General features: G+C 62.2%; 1 long non-coding RNA gene across 2 annotated transcripts; it reads right to left on the bottom strand.

The window, feature by feature from the left end:
* Positions 1 to 3,745: 3,745 nt before the first annotated feature.
* LOC149126870 (uncharacterized) lies at positions 3,746 to 17,467 on the bottom strand. 2 transcript variants are annotated; one of them, XR_016232206.1, is made up of 4 exons: positions 16,001 to 17,467; positions 14,945 to 15,911; positions 9,840 to 9,934; positions 3,746 to 7,862 (listed from the first exon to the last, which is right to left on the bottom strand). It is a non-coding gene; the product is annotated as an uncharacterized LOC149126870 (long non-coding RNA). The 2 variants fall into 2 exon arrangements; XR_016232205.1 differs by lacking the exons at positions 3,746 to 7,862; positions 9,840 to 9,934 and having other exon boundaries at positions 13,977 to 15,911; positions 16,001 to 17,373.
* Positions 17,468 to 17,522: the final 55 nt, after the last annotated feature.

Genomic DNA, 17,522 nt, shown 5'->3' with positions numbered 1-17,522 from the left:
TCCTCCTGCTGCTGGGACACGCCCCCGGCCGCGGACCGCCAGGGGGAGGGGGCCTGGCCGCTGCCGCCCCTGCGCCGTGCGCAGCCGGGAGCCCGCAGGTGTGTGCGCGTGCCCGCAGAGGTGCACACGGGCACACGCAGATGCACAAGGGCACGTGTGCCCCAGGCCTGCACGCCCCACACACGGCCTGCACCGCCGGGGGGAGCTGGGGGGCCTCCAAGCACAGCTGGGTCAGGACGCGGACTGCCTTGTCCTCCCGGCACACGCCTTGCAGCCCTGGCCGACCCTGGGAGGCCTCAGCCGCAGGACTGGTGCGGACGGAGCTTGTCCAGAAAGGGCTCCCCAGAGCCCGAGGAACTCCACGTAGGAAGGGACGGCTCCCGTGACAGCCGGGGGTGACGTCACCGGCCCCTGTGCACACGGCTGGGCGGGTCTTGTTAGCATACAGACACCTGCACACATGCGTGTGCACACATGTACACACATGTGTGTACACACCAGCAGGGGCTTGTGCTGTCGCTGAACCCCCGAGGGGGTGACAACAATGGGTAGAGGACGGGTGTAGCTGGGAGGGACGGAGTCTCAGGGAGGGAGGGGGCCGGATGCACAGCAGCCTGTGGGGCCTCTGTGGACTCTGGGTGCTGGGGTCCCCTAGGGAGGGGCAGGCAGCTTGCCCGGTCGGTCGAGGGAGAGGAGAGGGGAGGCTTCTGGCGTCTGAGGCCTCCGGGCTGAGCCCGGGTTGGGCAGCCCAGGGCGCTCTGCCCGGCAGCGGCACGTCTGCGAGCCGGGTGGTGATGATGGGTGACGCACGGGTGCCAGTGCCCCCGCACAGACCTGGGAGGCTCCTGGCCGCTGCCCCGGGGAGGGGTCCTCACGGCAGCTCGTGTCCTCTCCTCCCACGTTTCTCACGGCTGCTCTGCTCTGGCAGAACCTCTCGTGGATTTCGCGAGTCTCAGGTTTAGGCCCCCCGAGAGTCCATCCCGACTGCCCGGGGCCTGGTGACGGACAGGCCTCTCTCGGGCCCGTGAGGAGGGTGGGCACCCAGCAAGCACGGCGAGGCTGTGCCCCTGCAGCGAGGACTCTGGCTCCTCGGGCCACAGGAGGCCGCTATCCTCAGGAGGACCTCACAGCGCGAGCAAGTGTTCCGTGCAGCGGATCAGAAGGAACACTTCCGGGAATGCCAGGCCAGCAGCCCGGGGAGCCACCAGGGACAAACCGGGAATCAGCCGTGCAGAGCTGCCAGGGATGGCCCTGTGCGTAGCTGAAGGAATCCCCCACCAGGGTTCCCTCCTCCCCGGAGGAGCCCAGGAGGGCGGGGTGTGACCCTGGGGCCAGTGGCAGCAGCTCTGTCTAGGAGGAGCCAGACCCAGAGCTGGGCTCGTTCTGCCCCTAACCTGTTCTCGTGCAGCCCACAGCCTGCAATGCCCAGCACATGGCATGCGACACGCAACATGCAACCTGTTAGGAAACTGGCGCAGTTTTAGCCAGGTGGCCACATGGCCCAACCTCTGTGGTCAAGCTCCACCCCCATCCTAGTGGGATTCGCTGCTCTTGCTTCCCTGCCCGCCCTCGGGCAAAGTTTTGAAAGGGCCTGTTGGCTCTCTCTTGGCTCCTCTCCTCCTCTCGTCTCTCTGCTCTGCTCTATCTTCTCTCCTCACTGGCTCCTCTCCTCTCTCTCTTATACTTTCTTTTTCCTTCGCCGCCCCTTCCCTCCAGCCTGCTGGGTTTTCCCCAATAAACCCTTTCCCTTACTCCGGTGTTTGGTTTGTTTTGCGACGGCTAACATTAATATATAGCACAACCCATAGCACACGCCATGCAACACACAACCGCGTCACACAAGCCCCAGCACGCAGCGTGCGCTCAAAGCCCGTGGTGGGGTTACTTCCGTACCCAGCGTACCCGAGGTGCCGCAGGCTCAGCTCCCCAGGGCCCTGTGGGCCAGTTGTGTGTGGGCCTGAGGGGTCCTTGGAGACAAGCAGGGCTCAGCGCTCGGCGAGCAGGACGGGGAGAGGCGCGCCCCGCCTGTCCGCACAGACACTGCCGGCTGCTTCCTGGTCTACTCAAGGCAGGAGGTCCAGAAGGCGGCTTCCCCACAAACTGTAGCACCTGTCGCCTTCTCCCGACACCCAGCGGGGTGTCTGTGGGCGCCTGGAGAGAAGCCTGGGCCACAGGACGCCCCTCCCCCTGTCCCGGCCGTGCCCGGGGGCAGCACCGGTCCCACTGCCGCTTCATTGAGCAGAGATGCCGGCTGCAGACCTGCCCGCCTGCCTCCCCGGCCAGCGACAGAGCACCCGGTGCTGTCCGTGCACTGGGCCCAGCAGTGCCTGGCCCGTCTCTGGGTCGCGCCCTCTCTGGTCTTCGGTGTCCTGGCTGCAACCTGCAGTGTCAGGTGCCGTCGTGCAGGGCCTTCCAGGGCGCATGTGGTCTCCCCGAGCTGGCCCCTGTCTCCAGCCCCGCCCTGAGCACCTCCAGTGCCCTGGGGTGAGGAGGGACACTTCCTGGTGTGGAAATGGCCTGTGTGTCCTGAGAGGCCAGGCGGTGACAGCCCAGGGCGCCAGCCCTGAGATCCCCCCCGCCAGAGGTCTCCGGGGGGTCACCTGTGAGCCCCCCCCCCCCACGGAGCCGCGTCGCCCTGCCCTCCCGCATGGTTCCCGGGAGCTGCTCTGGGATCTGAGGCTGTCCCGCTCTGGGGGCTCTGACAAGGGACTGGGAACCCGCCATGCGTCTCTCTGCTGGGCCACAGCCCAGGGAACAGCCGCAGGCCTCAGCTGCCTGTGGGCCCGCCTCGCTGGCTGCACCTGCTGTCTCTCACATCCTCCTCATCCCAAACACTGCTCCTGCCCGAGGGTGGCCCCCTGCCCTGACAGGCCTTGTCCATTGTCCTGACACACAGGGTCCGGGTGCTCTGTTCACAGTCACGGTGGTCAGACCGAGGCGTGGCTCCTGCCCGGGACGGCCCAGGAGGCCTTGCTCATGGGGAGGTGTGAGCCGCCCAGGGCTCTTGCTGTGTGACCCGGAATGCAAATGCTTCCCCCGCCCACAGCCTGCCCTGGAGAGAGCTCTGGGGTCCGCGGAGCCAGCAGGGCCAGGCCACTGGGCCATCTGGGTTTGCAGGAACAGAGCCGTGGGAGGTGACCCATCGGCCCCAGTCCCACAGAGCCTGGCTGTGGCCTGCTCCCCGCCCCCCAGCACCCCAGTCCCACAGAGCCTGGCTGTGGCCTGCTCCCCGCCCCCAGGCACCCCAGTCCCACAGAGCCTGGCTGTGGCCTGCTCCCCGCCCCCAGGCACCCCAGTCTCACAGAGCCTGGCTGTGGCCTGCTCCCCGCCCCCCAGCACCCCAGTCCCACAGAGCCTGGCTGTGGCCTGCTCCCCGCCCCCCAGCACCCCAGTCCCACAGAGCCTGGCTGAGGCCTGCTCCCCGCCCCCCAGCACCCCAGTCCCACAGAGCCTGGCTGAGGCCTGCTCCCCGCCCCCCAGCACCCCAGTCCCACAGAGCCTGGCTGAGGCCTGCTCCCCACCCCCCAGCACCCCAGTCCCACAGAGCCTGGCTGAGGCCTGCTCCCCACCCCCCAGCACCCAGTGTACGGGGCGGCCACCCGAGAGCCGCAGGGGGCTTTGCCCGGCATGGAGACCCGGCCCACTCCCCTTTGTTACCAGTCGTGGAGGGGAGGGCGGTGGCCGGAGCGAGTCTGGTGGAATCTTCCTCTGCTCAGTACAGAAATGAAAAGCCGGGAAACAATTAGCAAAGAGGCAGAAAATGTATTTGATTGGCAGGCGGCAGAGAAGGCGTCTGGTGGAGAGGAGAGCGGGAGAGCCCGAGCGGGACGCGGGACGCCGGCTCCGAGGCAGCGTCCGGGTCTAAGGCGTCACTGTCCGTCCACCGGGTCATTCTGTGGGGGCGCCCACTGGGCGGGGTCTCACATCCGTGTGCTGATTGGCTCGGGGCTCATGGGGGGGGTCTCCTGGAGACGGCCGACTGTCTCCCCAGGGGCTCAGCCCCCCCCCCCCCCCCCCCCGCCAGCTGTGGCTGGAAGACCCGCAGCCCCCGGAGGTGAGATTTAAGGCCGCAGGGTCACACACGCCCAGCACAGGAAGCTGCCGTGCGGAGACGCCGGCCGGGCTGAGCCAGGCTTTCCAGCCACGGAGCAGCCCGGTGGTGACGGACAGTCCTCCTCCATCTGAGGGGCCCACGGACCCCAGCCCCGCTGGCCGGCCTCACCATTGGCACCCCCTTTTCTGGGTTTGTGCAGCGTTACAGAGAGAGAGAGAGAGAGAGAGAGAGAGAGAGAGAGAGAGAGAGAGAGAGACGGAAATTCCAATCTTCCATCTGCTGGTTCACTCCTCAAATGACCCCAAAGGCCAGGGCTGGGCCAGGCCAAAGCCGGGAGCCAGGAGCTCCATCCGGGTCTCCCACGTGGGTGCTCTTTCTTAAGCACATTAGCAGGGAGCTGGGCTGGACGTGGAGCAGCTGGGACTGCGAGCCCACATGGGATGCGGGGGCCCAGGAGGCGCCGGCCCCGCTTTTGCCCCTGTCCCAGCGTTTCCGCCTGCCTTTCTCCGCCTTCTCGGTCCCCATTCTGTTCTCCCGCTGCCCGCTGCCCGGCGGCTTCGCCTCAGCTCGCCCCAGTCTTTGGCTCCGCCCACACTGCCAGGGGCTGGGGTCGAGGCACCCCCATGTGAACAGCCAGAGGCTGCCGGGACATTCTCCCGCCCGTCTCCCAGGCCCCTGGCTGCTGCACATCCCGCCCAGGAGTCGGCAGGTGTTTTATTCCTTGGTGGCTGAAGGGTCCTCTCTCTGACTCTGAGTTCTGCCTCCTCCGGGTCTTCCAGGCTCTGGCTACAACGTGTCAGAGTCCAAGTTCACTTCCTCCTGGCTGGAAAAGTGACTGCTCTCCTGACCCTGCGCACAGCGGCTCTGCGCGCCCCGCCCCCTTCCCCGGGCTCTGCCCCTGCCTCTCGGAGCTGCATCTCAGGTGACTCTCGGTCATTTCTTCTCTCCCGGGAGCTGCCAAGAGCTGCCTTCAACCGCCTGCGGAGGCTGCATCTCCGTGTTTCCGGCTTTATTACCACGTGCTGTAGCACCTCTTCTTTCCACGGTGCCGTGTTCCCTGCTCCTGCATTCGATCATTTAAAGCCTGGTTACCGCTAAGCGGCGAGGCCCGAGTGTCCCCCGCGTGCGGGCACGCCCTCCCAACCATACTGTGCTTCTTTATTTTGATTTTTATTTATTTAACAGGCAGAGAGACGGGGAGACACACAGAGAGCTTCCACCTGCTGGCTCACTCTCAAATGCCTGCAACAGCAGGGGCTGGGCCAGGCTGAAGCCAGGAGTGCAGTTTCCCGCATGGGCAGCTGGGACAGGACTCCTTGAGCCTGCTGCTGCCTCCCAGGGTGTGCAGGAAGCCGGGGTCTGGAGGGAGCCAGGACTCGAACCCAGGCGCTCTGCTTTGGGCTGTGGGTGTCTCAAGTGGCACCTTGGCTGCCACCCCCTTTGGTCCACGTCCTCGACCTGTGTGAGACCCTGCGCTTACTGCGCGCTGTGTGTGGTTTAGAACAGCAGGTGCCTGCCACCCAGAACACACAGCAAACAGCAGCACTGCTTCGGAACCCGACAAAAACGCATTTTTTTCTTTTGAGAGGCAGAGTTAGAACAGTGAGAGAGAGAGAGAGAGAGAGAGAGAGAGAGAGAGTTATAGACAGTGAAAGAGAGACAGAGAGAAAGGTCTTCCTTTGCCGTTGGTTCACTCCCCTAATGGCCACTACGGCCGATGCTGCGCTGATCCGAAGCCAGGAGCCAGGTGCTTCTCCTGGTCTCCCATGGGGTTCAGGGCCCAAGGACTTGGGCCATCCTCCACTGCACTCCCTGGCCACAGCAGAGAGCTGGCCTGGAAGAGGAGCAACCGGGACTGTTAGGTAGGAAGTCAGATATGAGCTTATGTGTGTGTGACAAAGGCCTAAAGAGAGGACATCTATGTCCAGCATCTGCATCTGCATCTCAAAGTCATCCCGATAATGTTTCAGGGGCAGCCCGGCCTTCTCATCCTGCCCTGCCCCCTTCTACCTGATAACCTGCCAGGTGGGGGCCCCGCCCCTTCTACCTGACAAATCTTTCACAGTCTCCCAGATGCAGCCCAGTATCTGCATTTCAAACACCCTGCTCCAGATCCCCATTCTCCAGGGGGTCCTGCTCACCCTTCCTCTGAACCCAGGATGGCGCCAGCTAGGCTCCTCCTGTCTGATACCTTCAAGGGAAAACTCAGATAGGAGTTTCTAGTATTTACACCCATAAAGTCTTTTGTTTCGGGAGATGTGTGAAGACAAAGACCCATCCCCTTAAAAACCCCCGGCCTCAACCAGACCGCACGCTCAGCCCTCTGCCTCTCTGCTGAGCTGCCCACCTGGCCTGTCCAGGTGTACTCTCTCCACTCAGCCATGTAACCTCACTCCCCCTGCCCCAGTCCAAGCGACTGGGCACTCTCTCTCAGGTCCTTTCTGGAGAGGTGCCCATCCATCCTTACGGATGTCCCTACCCTAATAAACCTTGCTATTTTACCTCCCACTACTATCTGTCTCACGCCTGAATTCTTTCTTGCTCGAAGACAAGAACCCTGCCATTCACCGGTAACAGGACTAGCACCTGGCGCCCCAACCAGGACTAGAACCTGGGGTGCCGGTGCCGCAGGCAGAGGATTAGCCTAGTGAGCCATGGTGCTGGCCTACAAAAACGCATTTAACCATCACTTCTCCAACACTTGACAGAGCAGGGAAAGGCAGGTGTGGCTGTTTGATTGGCGGCTGTCGGCCCTCCCTCTGCCTCAGCGCCGCACATGTGCTGGCTGCAGGGGCTCGGGGTCAGGCCCAGGCGTCCACCTGTCTCTGAGCTACCTGGTGCACCTGACCCAGGGGATCCCAGAACAGACTCTGGGAACCCTCCCGGTGCCCTGCCTGAACGCTGCCGCCTGAGCTCAGTGCCATGTGAATCCCAGGAACACCTTGACCCCAAGCGCAAGCTAGGGGTGGCTCCAGTTATTTTACAAACACAGAATTGGGAGCAGAGAGCATCAGGGGGAGATTTGCTCTCCCAGAGACCAAGGCCGTGATGCTGCCGGGACACGGCCACTGCCCGGCTGGTGCTGCCGGGGCCCTCCTGGGGGGCTGACCTGCCCCGTGGGGACCGAGAGGCCCCTGGGCAGGATGTAAGGAGGGCCTGTTCCTGGCAGACACGCGGGGATCCTGGCGGAGGCTGTGGCGCCCGGAGCTGCCGGCCCCCCTGCCGCCCAGCTGGAGCCTCTGCAGCCCAGCAGCCCATTTAGAGGGCTGACCCCGACTAATGGCCACTTAGAAATGCACGCCAGCGCTGCTGCCCGCCGGGTCTTTGGCTTCGGGAATCGATTGTGGACTCCAAGGCAGGCCCAGGCTCCCTGGAGTCAGCAACCGCTCTGCCCGCCGCCCGCCTTCCCCGGGCCTCCCGGGGCAGAAGCCTCCATCCTGAGCCTGGTCTCAGGTTTTACGGACGTCAGGATTTTTTGCCCAGTGGGACTCAGGACGTCCCGTGTCCTCCGGGCACAAGGACTGACCCGGGGCTGTGAGTGCCACGGCTGCCGTTGGCTGCTTTCCTGCTGCAAATGCTGGGCGTGCAGTCGTCTCCGCGCTGACTGGCCTCCGTGTGGGCTGCAGCTTTTGTCCAGGTCTCCCACGTGGATGCAGGGGCCCAGGCACTTGGGCCATCTTCCGCTGCTTTCCCAGGCTGCTAGCAGGGAGCTGGGTTGGAAGTGGAGCAGCCGGGACTCGAACCAGTGCCCATATGGGATGCTGGCGCTGCAGGTGGAGGCCCAGCCCACCACACCATAGCAATTGCCCTAATATGTGACATTCAAAAACATTAGTGTACTGAGTCAGAGTCACTCTGCTACACAGATTCACAATATAAGCATGGGTGGTGGTGGTGGTGGTGATGGAGGTGATGATGGTGGTGATGGTGATGTTCATGGTGGAGGTGAAGGTGATGGAGGTGATGATGGTGGTGATGGAGGTGATGATGGAGGTGATGATGGTGGTGATGGAGGTGATGGAGGTGATGATGGTGGTGGTGGTGATGGAGGTGATGATGGTGGTGATGGTGATGTTCATAGTGGTGGTGCTGGTGGTGGAGATGGTGGTGGTGGTGGTGATGGTGGTGATGGTGGTGGTGGTGGTGGCAGTGCTGGTGGTGGTGGTGGTGGTGGTGATGGTGATGGTGGTGATGGTTATGGAGGTGATGATGGTGGTGATGGTGGTGATGGAGGTGATGGTGTTGGTGATGGTGGTGGTGGTGGTGACAGTGCTGGTGCTGGTGGTGATGTTGGTGCTGGTGGCGGCGGTGGTGGTGATGGTGGTGTTGGTGATGGTAGTGACAGTGGTGGTGCTAGTGCTGGTGGTAGTGATGGTTGTGGTGCTGGTGCTGGTGGTGATGGTGGTGGTGGTGGTGGTGATGGTGGTGGTGGTGGTGATGGTGGAAGTGATGGTGGTGATGGTGGTGATGTTGGTGGTGGTGATGGTGGTAGTGGCAGTGCTGCTGGTGGTGGTGGTGATGGTGTGGTGGTGGTGATGGTGTGATGGTGATGATGGTGGTGGTGATGGTGGTGGTGATGGTGGTGGTGGTGGTGATGGTGGTGGTGGTGGTGGTGATGATGGTGATGGTGGTGGTGGTGGTGGTAGTGGTAGAGCACAAACTGATAGGAGTGTTTTCTTGTCTGGCTAGACTAGCTCAGCTCTGCTCCTGGAAGCAGTGATGAAGGAACGTAAGTGTAACTCTACACTTCATCAACGTTCCTCATCCTGCGCTCGCCTAATGCGTGCAAACAACTCTCTCACATCCATTTCACACCCCTGGATTTGGAATTCCAACTTTATCGCACACCAAACTCCAGTGTGTCCTTGGAATGACTTTGAGTTTGTGCCCCGTGGGTGCCGCGCTGCCTGAGGCTAAGGGCTCATGGGTGCTTTTCTACCTGAAGGCAGAAAGCCCGTCCACAGGTTGCCTGCAGACTCCTGTCTGCACCCGCCTTTGCACACGGCTTGGCGGTCAGTTTCTCTGGCTACAGAAAAACAGTTTGGTCCCCTTCATCCGAGGACTGCACTGTGTCCCGGACCCCGCCTTCGGAAGAGGGCGCATCCCCGGGGTTCCGCCTCGCAGCCTCCGGAGGTGCATCTCACTTCGTCAGCGGCACCGTGCGTCCCTTCATGGGCCGCCTCCTGTGTGTCCTGTGTTTCTAGGTGGCTCACCGTCGTGGTTGGGGTCGGGTCCTCTGTTCCTCCATTTCTTGTACATCCGCCCCCCACAGTCTGTCTCCTCCCGATTGTCGATAGACAGCCACGGGTAGACACTGACTGACAGGCGCACGGATAGATTCGTGACGGACCTAGTGAGCGCTTGCTTTAACACTGACCTGACCCCTGCGTCACACAGTCCTCCGGTCCCCAGAGCAGTGGTCGCCTCTGTGCCTCCGATGCCGGCTGCGGCGGCCCCGGCACGCCTGTCTCGTTTCCGATTTCAGTGGGAGTAACTCGAGTGTCCAGAGCATCTCTCCCTTGGCACGAGGGCGCCCGTGGGACCTGGACGCCTGCAGCTCCCGCGCTGCTGCCCTGGGGAGCAGGTTTCCAGCACTTGCCCTCTGGGGACACTCCCCACCAGGTAATAATCAAAGGGGTTCTCTCCTTAAGTCTGTCAGCAGGAGGCTTCCTTCAACACATCTGTCAGTGTTTGCTCACCTCTGCTTGTTGCAACAAATCCTGCTTGGCCTAAGGGATTCTGCTTCTCTCAATCAAGTCATTGGATCTGTTTTCCAGTAACTTACCTGGGAGTCGTGCACTGATATTTGTAGGTTGTGCTGGTGTCTACCTCTCTTTGTGTTCAGTCTTTACCAGGTTTGGGCGTCCACACTGCGCTTCTCTGGTGAAAAGAAGCAATAGGGGTTGGTGTTTGTGCAGGGCGGAGCCACTGCCGAGACCATCCCGTGTCAATGCCTGACTTTGAGTCCTGGCTCCACTTCCAGGCCAGCTCCCTGCTAACGTGCACCCCAGGAAGCCGCAGCTGGCGGCCCAGGCACCTGGGTCCCTCCCACCCACGTGGGAGACACAGATGGAGCTCCTGGTCCAGGCCTTGGCCGTGCCCGGCTCTGGCTGTTGCGGACGTTTGGAGACTGAATCAGGGGTGGCTTAACCCCGCTAGGCCACAACACCGGCCCCTTTGGCTCTGTCTTTATTAGCTCCTTCCTTTTGCTTGCATCCTTATCATCTGTTCTTGTTTCTAACTTTCTGACCTTTAAAGTCAGCGCAGAATTCGCTTTCTCTGATTCTTCCTCCTTAAAAGAGCTGAGAAGGGCAGGAATCTGGCACAGCAGTTAAGACGCCACTCGGGACGCCACGTCCCATGTGGGGTACTGGAGACGCCATTGGGGTGGCCACGCCCCACATGGGAGCCTGGAGACTCCATCGGGACGGCCGCGCCCCACGTGAGGTGCTGGAGACACCATCCGGGATGACCATGCCCCATGTGGGGTCCTGGAGACTCCATCCGGGACAGCCACGCCCCACGTGGGAGCCTGGAGACTCCATCGGGATGGCCACGCCCCATGTGGGGGGCCTGGGGTCCCACCTCTGCTTTGCATTCCAGATTCCTTTTTTTTTTCTCCCAAAGATTGATTTACTCATTCAAAAGGAAGAGCCAGAGAGGCCCAGGCAGAGAGAGAGAGAGAGAGAGAGAGGTCCTCCACTCACTGGTTCACTCCCCCAAATGGCCACAATGGCTGGAGCTGAGCTGATCTGAAGCCAGGAGCCAGGAGCTTCTTCCAGGTCTCCCACGCGGGTGCAGGGGCCCAAGCACTTGGGCCATCTTCTACTGCTTTCCCAGGCCATAGCAGAGCTGGATCGGAAGTGGAGCAGCCGGGTTTCGAACTGGCGCCCACATGGGATGCTGGCTCTGCAGGTGTTGGCTTTGCCTGCTACACCACAGCGCCGCCCCAGCTTCCTTTCAATGCTGACTCTGACAGGCAGCCGTGATGGCGCACGTGGTTGGGTTCCTGTGAGGAGATCTGGGTGGAGTTTCTAGCTCCTTGCTTTGGCCTGACCTGGCCCAGCTCTGGCTGTCATGGGCATTTGAGTGTGAACCTGTGGTTGGGAGATCTCCTCCCCTCGCCTTTCTCTCTGCCTTTCAAATATATAAATTAAAAAAAAAAATAAGTTGATGGACTGTTGTGGGGTCATTTAGCTACTTCCTGGGGTGCCGGCATCCCGAACGGGCACTGGTTCATGTCCCGGCTGCTCCTCTTCCAATCCAGCTCCCTGCTAATGTGCCTGGGAAAGCTGTGGAAGACGCCAAGTGCTTTGGTTCCTGCCACCCATGTGGGAGACCCGGATGGAGCTCCTGGCTCCTGGCCCAGCCCTAGCTATTGTAGTCATTTGGGGAATGAACCAGTGTATGAAAGATCTCTCTCTGTCTCTCCCTCTCCCTCTCCCTCTGTGACTCTGCCTTTCAAATAAAAAAATATTTTTTAAAGATGTATTTATTATTTGAAAGGCAGAGTTACAGAGAGACAGAGCAGAGAGAGAGAGAGAGAGAGAGAGAGAGAGAGGTCTTCTGCTCACTGGTTCACTCTCCAAATGGCTGAAATGGCCAGAGCTGACCTAAAGCCAGGAGCCAGGAGCTTCCTCCAGGTCTCCCACGTGGGTGCAGGGACCAAAGCACTTGGCATCCTCCACTGCTCTCTCAGGCCACAGCAGAGAGCGGGATTGGAAGTGGAGCAGCCGGGACTCGAGCTGGCGCCCATGTGGGATCCTGGCACTGCAGGCAGCAGGTTTACTCACTATAACACAGTGCCAGCCCCAACAAATAATCTTAAAAAATAAAAATAAGTTGACGTATTTAGATTTAAGGGTGTCTGTTTTCACCCAAGCACCGCTCACAGGCCTTGCAGAGGTTTTCAGGAATTGTGCACTTTTGGTCTATATTTATCTTTTTAACAATCTTTTTTTTTTAAGGATTTATTTATTTGAGAGGTAGAGTCACCGAGAGGAGAGGCACAGAGAGAGAGAGGTCTTCCATCTGCTGGTTCACTCCCCAGATGGCCACAACGGCTGGGGCTGGACCAGGCTGAAGCCAGGAGCCAGGAGCTTCTTCCGGGTCTCCCATGTGGGTGCAGGGGCCCAAGCACTTGGGACGTCTTCCACTGCTCTCCCAGGCCACAGCAGGGAGCTGGATCAGAAGTGGAGCAGCCGGGACTTGAACCAGCGCCCATATGGGATGCCACAGCTGCAAGCGGAGGCTTAGCTGCCTATGCCACAGCACCAGCCCAGCATCTTTAAGATGTTTCTTTACTTTATTCATTTGGAAGAGAGCAGCCTGGGCCAGAGGAGGACGGACTTGTGTCCCAGGGACACCTGCCCCCAGCTCCACCACCGGCCGTCCCTTTGGTATGGAGCTGCTGACCTGCCCGGCCGAGACCACGGGCTGCTTGCGTCGAGGGGGCTTCTGGTTCCCAGCAGCCCTGGGCCGAGGTCCGGCCGAGGCAACCCTGGGTCCCTCTGGGCCCGCGGGCTCCAAACGCTGCTTCCCCATTTGCTGGAAGGACACACGTTTGATGTCCAAAAGCCCTTTGTCCAGCAGCTTTGGAGCCAGCAGAGCTGCAGGGCGGCAGTGACACTGCCGGTGCCGTCCCTGGTGCCCCTCCCAGGGCGGGCGCTGGACGGCAGCGGGGACCAGGACACCCTTTATGGTGCAAGGTGCGGCTTGTAGGGGGTCCCAGAGAGAGGAGAGGGTGGGGGCGGAGGCAAAGCACAAGGGGCCGCCCGGGGACTGTCCCTGAGCAGGTTGCCTGGGCTCAGCCCTCCATGGCCCCCGAGAAGCTGAGCACGGTGTGGCTGTGAGCGAGGGAGGATTGGGCCTTGGCCCCGCTGTCGAGGGAAGGCCCTCAGTGTCTGTTTCTGGCACTCCCTGGCTCAGCTGGCTTCTGGGCTCTGCGGGAAGGTCCTGGGCCTAGGGCAGAAAAATGGGGTCCCCAGCAGGTGCCAGTGGGACCCCAGCCATGCCCGACAGCAGCTGAGGTGGGGGCACGTGGCCTGGCACGCCGATGCATCTGCTTGGGTTGCTTACTTGTCGCCGAGCAGGCCGCCGTGGCTGGACGAGTTTCCACTGTCCCAGTTACATAGGAAGATGTGCAGAGACCCGAGTTGGCTGACTCCTGGTTCCGGCCTCTGGCATCATGCTTTTGTCCCCTGGAGGTGAGCGCGCTGCGTGGCTGGGCCCTCCCTGGGTGCCCCCTCCACCCTCCCGGCCCCCATCACTCCAATATGAGATGTGCCAGGAGCTGGCGTGACAGCTGTTGGCGAAGCCAGCCACGGGTTCTGCCACCAGGGCTGCAGGCAGCTCCCTGGGCCTGTGGGGAGCTGGGGAAAGGAGCGTGGTGAGGCCTCCCAAGGGGCAGGCCTGTCCCCTCCCTGCCCCGACGGTGCAGACTCAAGTGAGGACCCGCGAACTCTCAGGGTGTAACCTTGCTTGGAGTGAGGGAGCGAGAACCCAGACTGCCTGGGAGCCAAGAAAAAAGGCCAGCGAGTTAAAAATAGGAGCATGAGCACAGTGCCCGGAAAGCCGTGCACGGCGCCAGGGCTGGTTTCATTCCTGCTGTCTTCCTTAAATTGCACCGTGCAGGCTCGGACCCGGGCCCAGGGCATCGGCTCCGCGCCCCGCCACAGCAGCAGTGTGCGTGGGGGACTGGGCGGGAGTGGGCGCAGGAGAAAACAGCCACGGAACCCCGGTGGGACAGCCGCACGGGAGACCTGCTGCCACCGCGGTCCCTGCTCTCAGCCGAGGGAGCAGACTTGGGAGCCGTGGACACACACGTCCCTGCCCTGCTGCAGACCCTGCCCCTGCCCACGCTGTGGCTCCATTCTGACGTCAGTGGGGAAAGGGGAGGGGGCTGTCTGCAGCCTGTGAGCCATTCCTGTTTTCCCCGATTTATTTATTTGAAAGAGTTACAGGGAAAGAGAGAGAGAGAATCTTCCATTCCCTGGTTCACTCCCCACATGGCCGCCATGGCCAGGCAGAAGCCAGGAGCCGGGGGCTTCGTCTGGGTCTGTGCAGGTGGGCAGAGCGCTTGCCCAATCCCTTCACCATCTGGGCTTTTCTCTTCCCGTCCAGTAAGTTTTTGTTAGTTATCAGGAAAGAGAGCGTTCCCCTGGCAATCCACGGTTGCTCGCCAGGCCGGCTGTTTCTGTCTTATTCCCCCTCTGTGGACCACTGCTCCCCGAGGGTGTTGTTCGTGGAAGTGCCGGCTCAGTGCACGGCAGAAACGCACATGAGGAGAGGCGGGGCCCAGCGGGCCCGGCTCCCGTGTGTCTTGTCCGGCCCAGTGCCAGGCACACAGGTGCTCCCGAGACACCAGGGGAGGGAACGTGGGGAGGAAGCGCGGGTGACGTGCTGGAGCACCCACCGCGCACTCACCTGCGGCTTATCTGAAAACTCGTCCTTACAAAGTAACCTTTTCCCTGTGCGCTCCACGTGCAGGCGAGAAATGCTGCGGCTGGCGCTGAGGCCGCGTGCCGACCAGCTCCCCGGGGGAGCAGGGGAAGAGGGCCGAAGTAGCTAGGCCCCCGCCACCCACGAGGGAGACCCAGAGGGAGTTCCTGGCTCCTGAGTTCCGCCTGATCCAGCTCTGGCTGTTGTGGCCACTTGGAGAGTGAACCGGCAATGGAAGCTCGCTCTCTCTCGCTCGCTCTCTCTAACTCTGCGTTTCAAATAAAGAATAAATCTTTCAGAGACAGAGGAGTTGCCATCCCCCAGGGGTGACACCATGTAAAACCGTGGCAATACCACCACCAGATACTGCCACCAATCCCATCCAGTCCCAGGGTCCCTCCTGCCACCCCCCTCCCTCCCCACCCCATACCCTGCGCTCCCAGCACACACCGCTCTTGGATCCACACCGACAGTTCTGTTATTTCAAGAATGTCCTGCAGGCGGACCCACGAGATCCGGGAGCTTTGGGCTTGGGGTTCCTTGGAGAGCTGTCCCACGGCACGTGCTGACCAAGCTGCGGCCCGTGGCCCTCGTCCTGTGGAAGGTGCTGGGCGGACGTGAACGTGCCTGCTGGGGAGGGGCCCCACTGGGGCTCCCTTCGTGTCCAGCCTCTGCAGAACCCGATGCATAACGCAGCAGGCTCTCGCCGCCTGCAGACAACGCGGTGGGCGCCAGGAAAGGCCCCGCGAGTTCAAGCTCCATCAGCTTCCAAACAGGAGCGCGAGACGGAGTCCCACGTGCCGCCTCCTGAGGAAGGGTCGGCGTGCAGGCGCGGCCCGGCACGGCCGCCTCCTCGCCTGGAACGTTGGCCCTTTCTCCGCGGCTTTCAGCCTTGGGCTGTGCTGTGTCGGCTTCATTTCCTCTGCAAGGATCCCCCTCAAGTCTGGCTACGTTTCTTATTTGTACATAAGTTTCTCACCAAGCGTCTGGATTTTTGGGCATTATTTTTCAACTGCCCCCTCCCGGCCTATCTCTTCTTCTCCAGGTACTGGTACTCCATGTGTGTGAGGCCGCCAAGGCCTTTTCCTCTGTCTCTCTCTTTTAAAAGTGCATTTGTAGGCCGGCGCCGCGGCTCACTAGGCTAATCCTCCGCCTTGAGGCGCTGGCACCCGGGTTCTAGTCCCGGTCGGGGCGCCGGATTCTGTCCCGGTTGCCCCTCTTCCAGGCCAGCTCTCTGCTGTGGCCAGGGAGTGCAGTGGAGGATGACCCAAGTGCTTGGGCCCTGCACCCCATGGGAGACCAGAAGCACTTGGCTCCTGCCATCGGATCAGCGCGGTGCGCCGGCCGCGGCAGCCATTGGAGGGTGAACCAACAGCAAAGGAAGACCTTTCTCTCTGTCTCTCTCTCACTGTCCACTCTGTCAAAAAAAAAAAAAAAGAAAAGAAAAGAAAAAAGTGTATTTGTAAGGCTGAGAGAGGGAAGGGGGGGGGGAGAAGCAACTCCCACCTGCTGGTTCACTCCCCACGCGGTCACAACAGCTGGGACCACTCCAGGAGGCTGGAACTGCACTCGGGCCGTCCACGTGGTGCTTGGGCCACCATCCACGGCTTCCTGGGGGCGGCATCAGCAGAGTGCTGCACCGGCAGCTGACGTGGGAGGCCGGCGTCGCGAGCAGGGCCGGGGCGGCTCCACACCCGCCCGCTCCCCCCAGCCCGTCCTGGTCTCCCACGCTGGGTCAGTTCTCCTCCTCCGTCCTCAAGATCGCGGGCTCCTTTCGTTTCCACTCAGCCACGGGGACACACTGGCCACGGCTGCACCGGCCTCTGTAAGTGTCACAGCCGGGCCCCGGCTGTTGGTGTCTACTGGCCGCTGTCACCTTGAGGACGGTCTACGTTTCCCGGTCTCTCATGTCCGGAGGGCCTGAGGTCATCTCCCCCGCAGTCCTGGGCTTTGCCGCAGCTCACGGCTCAGCCGCCCTCGGGTCTCCCAGGCTTGCGTGGGTGTGGCTTCTGCTCTGTCCAGCTGGGCTGTTTCCCTCCCTCCTGCCGGTCGTGTCAAGCTTTGCTTGACCAGGCCTTCTTTTAGGGCAGGGGTTGATAACCATGGCTCCCGGGCCACATCTAGCCCGTCCCTGTGTAGCCGTGAGCTAACAACTGCTTTCTTTAAAGAGTTGTCCCTGGGGCCGGCGCCGGGGCGCAGCGGGCATCCCATATGGGCGCCGGTTCCAGTCCCGGCTGCTCCTCTTCCGATCCAGCTCTCTGCTGTGGCCTGGGAAACAGCGGAGGATGGCGCAAGTCCTTGGGCCCCTGCACCTGCGTGGGAGACCCGGAAGAAGCTCCTGGCTTTGGACTGGCCCAGCTCCAGCCGTTAGGGGAGTGAACCAGCAGGTGGAAGACCTCTCTCTCCGCCTCTACCTCTCAAACAAATAAAGTCTTTAAAAAGAGTTGCTAACGTAATACCGGACGAGTCTCTGGGCCTTTGCAGGGAAAGCCTGCTGAACCCGAGGCTCCAGACCGGCCTGGGGCTGGGCCCCGCCTCGCTGCCTGAACTCTGGCCTCCAGCGGCCACTTCCGGGGCCCAGCTGCGGCCGAGGCCCCTCAGGAAGCGCCCAGGACCTCGGCCTTCCCCTCCCTGGGCTCCGGCCACGGCTGCAGGTGTCACTGCCCGCGCCGGCGCGCACCCCGCTGCACCTGCGGGCGGCTCAGTCTCGCCCGTGGGAGCCCCGTGGGGCAGGGCGCGGCCAGGGGCCCCAGCCGCCCAGGCCCGGGTGGGGTGCACGGAGCGAAGCCCGCCCGGTCGTGCTCCTTGGAGGGCGGGTGGCCACGAGCCGAGCCGAGCAGGCCGCTCTCGGCGACCCACGAGCCCCCGAGGAGCCGCGCCCGCGTCGCGCGGGGTCGCCCGCAACCCTCGCCCGCCGCCCTCCTCGGCCCGCCCCGCGGCGACGTCGGCCTTCCAGTCGGAGGACACGAGGCGCCAGGGCCCTCCCCTTTAAGCCGCGCGCCCCGGAAGTGGTCCTGCGGCGGCCCCG

This window comes from Oryctolagus cuniculus, chromosome 4, assembly GCF_051225735.1.
Source record: "Oryctolagus cuniculus isolate XC-2025 breed Fujian yellow rabbit chromosome 4, ASM5122573v1, whole genome shotgun sequence".
NCBI classification, from domain to species: domain Eukaryota; kingdom Metazoa; phylum Chordata; class Mammalia; order Lagomorpha; family Leporidae; genus Oryctolagus; species Oryctolagus cuniculus.
This window is presented reverse-complemented; position numbering and strand designations above follow the sequence as displayed.